The sequence below is a fragment of the Schistocerca piceifrons genome, chromosome 5 (assembly GCF_021461385.2).
Source record: "Schistocerca piceifrons isolate TAMUIC-IGC-003096 chromosome 5, iqSchPice1.1, whole genome shotgun sequence".
Classification (NCBI taxonomy): Eukaryota; Metazoa; Arthropoda; class Insecta; order Orthoptera; family Acrididae; genus Schistocerca; species Schistocerca piceifrons.
Window position 1 is genome coordinate 613,605,166 of NC_060142.1, and position 7,564 is coordinate 613,612,729.

Here is a 7,564-nt window from a genome sequence, read left to right on the forward strand (position 1 = left end):
GGACATCACACACACCCATGCCCGTGGCAGGATTCGAACCTGCGACCGTAGCAGTCCCGCGGTTCCGGACTGCAGCGCCAGAACCGTACGGCCACCGCGGCCGGCATCTGCAAAAAACCGTGCATTGTTTTGCAAAGTATATCTTTGCCATAAACCCTTTACTAATTTTTCACATCTAGATGCCTTAGTCAAACCTTCTTGTTACTTGACATAGGTCTAACTTCGTCCGTAATTTGTCTCATAGTTTTGCCATCCGCAAAAATGTTTCGTCTGACCAGTCACATGACACAGCCGTGTAGAATACATTTTCTTTAAAATGGCCTATGTCCTCGGATGCTGTCCCCTAGGACAGGCCTATGAGATACGCAACAGAAGGAACTACAGATGAGTAGGCAAAATATTCTACTGTCTTAATTTCACTCAAAGACAATTGTGGCTGCTGTCCCGCATGTAGAGCTCGTAACTACTGACCTAATTATTCTCTATATGGTTTCTGTTGCTCACTGTCATCCTACAATATAGAAACTTGCTCCATGGGATTGGCTATAGCCTCATTAGTACGAGCTACTTACTACTTTTCCCTCTCTTACACGAGAAAACTAGCATAACTCCGACGGTGTAAAACTCAGTTTCTACAGTTGCATAAAAAACTGTTTTATTTAATTTTTAGATCTAGTCATAGTCCAGCGACTCTCTTCATTACTATGCCTCCTTCATTTACTGCATGTATCAGGAATGAATTTATCACGAAGCGCAGTGTGACCTGTTAAACAGCTAATTCTACAATGTGTCAGTAATAAGATACCTTCCACAACTGTTTTCTTGAACTCATATAAATCCATTGATTTACTTGGCTTTCTGAAAGTTCATTTCTAGTTCTTAGGTCCTATACTGAACTTGAGAAACGTACAATTTTTCCTGAACATGTAATAATACTTCTTTCTGAAACACCCTATGTAGTTGTCCCAAACATCGGTTGGTGGCTATCCTCCGTTGTTGTGTCAGGTCAGAACACTATTCTGTGGCTTATGTTCTTCTTAGTCTTGTTAAACACTGTCATCCAGTTTACATTGGTGATGGGCTAAAACATTTCAATTTGCAGGAGTCAACAACTCATGAGCTGGAAGTCCTGCTGTTTTGTCATCACATGTGGGCATTGTTTGACACAAGAAGAATAATATTACTTGTCACTCACCATTTGTTCGATATACATCTCAAAGCTGTGGCCTCACTGACAGCCTGTTGTCTTCGCTTTAATGAATCTGCTGTCATCACTAACAGACTCCATGTTGCCCAGAGATCATAGCATCAGCCCATAGCACAGGACAGCCATTCGTGGCCTGGGAAGTTGCCCACATGCCCATCAGTAGGCACTTCCCAAGTGGCAGATCCGTTGTGAAGGAGGCACGAGTGCAGATCATGTGCGATTGATTCATTGGCAGGCCAGAGAGTGATCTGTTCGTCTCTGGTCACTGTTTGTGTTGCCCCACCAGACGGACTGGAGTGTTGGGTGCTGTGGGGTCTGATGACATGATGTATGCTGATCTTGGCCTGCTGGTTCGGTAGACCCTCTGGTCTGTATAGTGCCGAAGTATAAGAGAAGCTCGTGTCCTGAACTGGAACGGTGTTGGTAGAGCCATGAATTACCAAACAGTGGCCTATTGTGTCCTTGACTATGGCGTCAATTATCCGTGGTTACAGAACTGCTATCATTGCGCCGGACAGTGAGAGCACACCTGTTTCAGTGTGACAATACCAGAACTGTCTTAAAAGACTTGTTACAAACCAGAGAATTGAGTGCTAATGACACGAATGAAACCGATAGCCCCTAGGCCAGCTGGTCGCGGTACTTATTCAATTGAAGACTGCTGTACTGCATCACTTTTAATGACTGAATCAATCCAATTTATTATGAGTGGCCAGCAGCCTGTAGTTCTGCTACATTTGCTTAGCAGTTCTGTTTCAGTACCGTAACTGTTGTGTCAGGTTATAACCTCCCTCTCACTTATCGACCTCAATGACAGTGAAAAATTAAATCGCGTGTACCTAATGGAAATTTGGGAAAAGCAATTGTCACCGAAGTTAATCTGTAGGTAAAGAGGGAGGAAAGGGTCACATCTAAATCAAAGGAAAAATGCAAATGAAACTGGTGGAAATTAATTTTGAAAAAGGGTAAAGTTAATAAAGAAAGTAAATATGCGGCCGTTACGTTAACAATTAGCTAGCAGTAATTAGATATTTGAGATTCGCGGGAAATTCGGGTCGCCAGTCCTATGGACAATTACTATAGTAACTGAAAAAGAAAGGTTATTACACACATAATTAGCACTAGAAGCGTGGCAACTGAGGGTTGACACGTGTAGTGTGAAAACTGAATGTTTGTCAGAAGCAATAAATTCGTTACACTCTGACTTAATTTAGCAAAAGCCTTAATAAAACCGGAAAATTGAAAGGTAATTTAGTGACTGAAATTAATAGTGAGCTTGGTTTCTGAAGCACATCGAAATTAAATAAAATAAGGTTAGTCTTGGGCTACCTCAACAATCACTTCAATAGTTACTAGAATCTACGCAATTTAGAACTAAGAGATTTAACTTCGAACTTGAAATAAATGACTCTGAACAATTAAGAATAGTAAAATTTAGTACGTACCAAGCTGAGCTGCAGTCACAGGTAAGCTAAAATACGGTAACAAAACTCGCACTCTTAATTTGTGCTTGCGTAATCTAAATATTGTAGCCAGCTATGAATACCTTAACTGAACTTTGAAATTAAAGCAGTGAAATGGATGATATTACTTTAATGCTGGCGTTTGAATTTCAACGACACTCGGGTTCATTCCGGAAAGTGAAGGGACCCTGCTTGGTAATGCAATTGGGACAATGAACAACAAAGGTTCATGCTAAGTTGCTGTAATTTTGCCAGGCAAATGGAGCAATTTTGAAAAGCTGATGTCTGACATACAGTTCTAAAACTTTACATGCTTCCAGTCTTCCTTGTTGGTTCATTGAAGGTTTGGAGTCGTCGATCGAGGAGGTGGCGACAGTCACTCATTGTCGGCCGTCGCTGTTGCAGAAGCTGGATGTTGGCGCGCCTTCTTCTCTACACGGTCTCCAGCCGAAACGGGCTCTTGATGTGCGCCAGCAAACGCTTCCCGTCCGCAACACCATGTCAGAAACTAACATAGTAAGTCGAGCGCAATTACATGCTGCCAAACCCCGAAAGCGCGGCAACTCGCGGGAGCGTCACACAACACACGTGCTCCACTGCACTACTCCCGCCAGACCCCTCTCTGCTCTACCCGCGCTGCACACGGAAGAGTTAACACTACCAAAGATCCTAAGCACTTTGGTTCTCCACACGACCTATCGATGTAATCGATCGATATCATAGTTTTCCCTAGGACAGACACAGCGTAAAAATAGAAATAGTATTTACAAAACAAACCGATTATACATCGACATAAATGTATATATATATATATATATATATATATATATATATATAAATAGTAAAACAATTACAATATATAAAGGCACAGAAATGTCATATCTTCAGGTAACAAAATAAGGAAAATAATTTGCTGTGTAATAGATGGAAATAGAAGGATATGCATTTCCGGCGTTACAAGGTTCCTGATACGCGCTGCTGCATACTATCTAAAGCCTCTTTCTTCATGAATAATGAAGGCAGTTCGGTCCGCTGTGTTTTCTTGTATTTTTGCTGTGAGATCATTCTCTCCCACAAAAGGAAGTGAGGATAGTGTTCTGTTACAGACCGTGTAACCGTGTGGACATGTCTGTACCTTGCGTCTGGCTTTTATTGACATCTCCCTATGCTAAAGCAATGCTACTCTGTGTGGACTTAGAAAATCTCTGTACGTAACCAGATTATTAAATTCTAGCATTGTGTTATACAGCTGTTCAGCGGTTTGTCTGCCAGTACACGGTGAAGGCTGGCCGTGTATGAACTTGAAACAGAGTAGGCAGTGTAGGGGAACGCCATCTCTCTCTCCCTCTATCTCGTCAACTTGACTATGCACCCACACACACTTGTTTCCTCATATATTTGTAGTTTATTAACGAACGAGAACCGCAGACTAAAACCCACGAAATCGATAAATATAACAGCTGCTACATCATACGAAAAGAGTGAGTTAACCTCAAATGCTTGTATCAGAAACCACAGTAAATGTACAGAAGGAGGAAATAGAAATCGAGCCAGTACATCTAGTGCCTTGAAATCCACGACGAAATGTACACTAATATCCAGGTCAGTATTTAGAAGCAATAAAGAGTTGATGATTGCCTAAACTATATAATTTTATTCAACCCAATGCATCTAGACCATAATTATCGTTTAAACATTGAGGTATATGGAATAAATAGAACATTTCGATTTGACTGACTGTTATTAAATCCCTGGTTAGTTTATTCTGAAGCAGTGACAGGAACACTTCGTCAGTTCTGCGCACTTTCCTGACCACAGAAATGTATGTTAGTCCGCATGACCAACCCATAAGCCATACTCTGCTAGCGTAGCCCCCGGTCGTAATGACACGTCCTTACCACATGCTACGCAAGGAGATATCTGACAGAACTAAAGTGCCTGTGAACCCAGGTCTTGCAAGGTAAACAGATCCCGGTTGATGTCAGCATTAGACATCAGAATAGCAGTCGTCATACACCCCCTAAAGTAATTCACTGAGCTAGGGGTAGCTAGCCTCTACTCTAGAACCCACAAACAACTGTTACCTGTACTGAATCTTTTATTACAGAATCACCGTATACATTAGGTTCAAGTGTGTAGTTTGTGACATTGGAAACTCGTCTATAATTAGGAAGATCCTGACAATGAATTCACATGATAAAAATGAACACATATAAACCTTTGAAAAGCGATCCCACCTGAGAACAGAACCCCTAGCGTAACATACAATACTATGATCACTAAACAATTTACCCTCCAACATATTAAAGTCACAACAGTTCAATATCCACTACTGTCTATGCTATTTTAGATGGACAATAAGGCAGGTTTACCGATACCTTCCTCGACTCTTAAGCCCTATGAACAACCACACGATACGTGGCTAGTACGGATACGACGGAAGGAGCAGAAAATACGTAACACAACTTCAATCTGAAATAGGACTTAAGTGCAAACACAAGTAGTGACTTCCTTACTGAGCACCTGAGCAATCGCGATAATTACCGTGCTTTGTCGGCGACTGCTGTCGTCGGCAGTGGCGTCTGATAGCGGCGGCTCGTCGACACTGTGCGGTTCTGTAGATCTCAATACCATTCTGCCCTTGACTGTATCAGAAGTCGGTAACTACCCTGAGATTTCGTGAGGCCAAACACTGTTTTTCCCTAGTTAAACTACTGACAATGTCCACTGGCTCTGGCTTAGCGATTTGTAGACCTCTGCCCTCTTTACTTGTTCCGCAGAACGTGACTAACTCTGTTCGAAATCAGTAATCTCCACTCCGGAGAAGTTACGAGATTTTTGAACCCTGTGAACATAAGTGTTCACTAAAAAGCTCTTCTAAGCCGACAGAAAGAGATGTGTTCCGTCTACACAAGGCCCTACTCTGATAACACCCCTCTCTCTTTGACTAACGTATGTCAGTCCTCATGACGAATCCATAAGCGATACACTTACCAATTTCAAAAGGCGCACGCTAATTCAGTTTGGCAGAAAGAAGCAGTTGAAAGTAATTAATTTTATCAAAAGGGAAACTAAGATCGACTCCACACGAGATCACATCGCAGCACAGCTCATTGATCCATTAGCAGCGCTTCTGCTGACGCTCGTGGCACTGCTGCCGAACGTTAAGTAAGGGTCCAACCCAGCGTCACTGGCGCTGCCAACGCGCGTTAGTGCCTCTCCAAGAGCTGCTTACCTAGACATGAAATCTGTAAGCAATACATCAGACGTGTCCATAGAAACCGATTTCAATCTAGCTACGCTCCTTATTCGGGGGAAGAATAGGCATCGAAATAGAAGAAAGGAAAGACGTCGCTGTGAGATAGGCCATTCCACCAGGAAAGAGACTAGTTTTGTCACTGAGACAAGTAAAATAATAAGTCTGATATATTTCTGCATTATTACGTGCATAAAAGGTTCACTGATACGTATATAGAAATGAAGATTAATAAAATAGTGCTGTCGAAGTGTCATTACACAAATGAGATGCATCTCTAGCTATTGTAGACGTTCAATTTGTAACAGAGGTAAAAGGTTAAATGAGCTCCCAGAATGAGATTATCACTCTGCAGCGGAGTGTGCGCTGATATGAAACTTACTGGCAGATTACAACTGTGTGCCGGACCGAGACTCGAACTCGGGACCTTTGCCTTCCACGGGCAAGTGCTCTACCAACTGAGCTACCCAAGCACAACTCGCGCCCCCTCCTCACAGCTTTACTTCCGCCAGTACCTCGTCTCCTACCTTCCGCCGGGCGCGGTGGTCTCGCTGTTCTAGGCGCTCAGTCCGGAACCGCGCGACTGCTACGGTCGCAGGTTCGAATCCTGCCTCGTGCATGGATAGGTGTGATGTCCTTAGGTTAGTTAGGTTTAAGTAGTTCTAAGTTCTAGGGGACTGATGACCACAGATGTTAAGTCCCATAGTGCTCAGAGCCATTTTTTCTCCTACCTTCCACACTTAACAGAAGCTCTCGGGCGAACCTTGCAGAACTAGCACTCCTGAAAGATAGGATATTACGGAGACATGGCTTAGCCACAGCCTGGGGGATGTTTCCAGAATGAGATTTTCACTCTGCCGCGGAGTGTGCGCTGATATGAAACTTCCTGGCAGATCAAAACTGTGTGCCGGACCGAGACTCGAACTCGGGACCCATGCAATGGCTGATGGTCTGACTTTCTCTGCTTTCACACTGAGGGGATGGTATTTTACCCCATTTATACAGGGAGTAAGCACATCTACCATGACGAGCTCTAATCCTTTTTAGAGTAGACCACGTTTTGCGTGGTAGGTCAAAACCAGGTGGCTTTTGTGTGATGCAAGGCATGTTATGATTTTGCCATGCGTTCCATTTTTCAGACCATGCGTTTCTGATACTGAAACCTTCTTGTACACAGTTCCTTGCTGTGCTTCTTGGCAGGTTCCTAAATCTAAGCCTATTACTGTTTGCAGCCTCAATGTCGTGGTGGATTGGCAGGCTTCGATTTCCCATGATGTTTTTGTACTCACGCACAAGGGCGTCAGTACGTCGTAGGTGTGGTGGCGAGATGTGGCTTAATATTGTGAGCCATTGCGTTGGAGTGGGTTTAATTACTTCAGAAATCATCCTTAGAGTGTTATGCAACTGGACATCCACCTTTTTTACATGTGGGCTGTTTAGCCAAATCGGAGCACAGTATTCGGCAGCCGAGGACACAATTGCTAAAACAGAGGTGCGGAGAGTGGAGGCCGTTGCTCCCCAGATAGTACCAAAGAGCTTTTGAATAATGTTGTTTCTTGTCTTTAATTTTTCGGCAATCTATGTTAGGTGCTTTTTAAAAGATAGTGTTCTGTCCAGCGTTATGCCCAAGTACTTCGT

General features: G+C 43.1%; 1 non-coding gene across 1 annotated transcript; it reads right to left on the reverse strand.

Moving 5' to 3' along the window:
- Nucleotides 1-6,325: 6,325 nt before the first annotated feature.
- Nucleotides 6,326-6,400, reverse strand: Trnap-ugg. The gene has a single exon. It is a non-coding gene; the product is annotated as a tRNA-Pro (tRNA).
- Nucleotides 6,401-7,564: the final 1,164 nt, after the last annotated feature.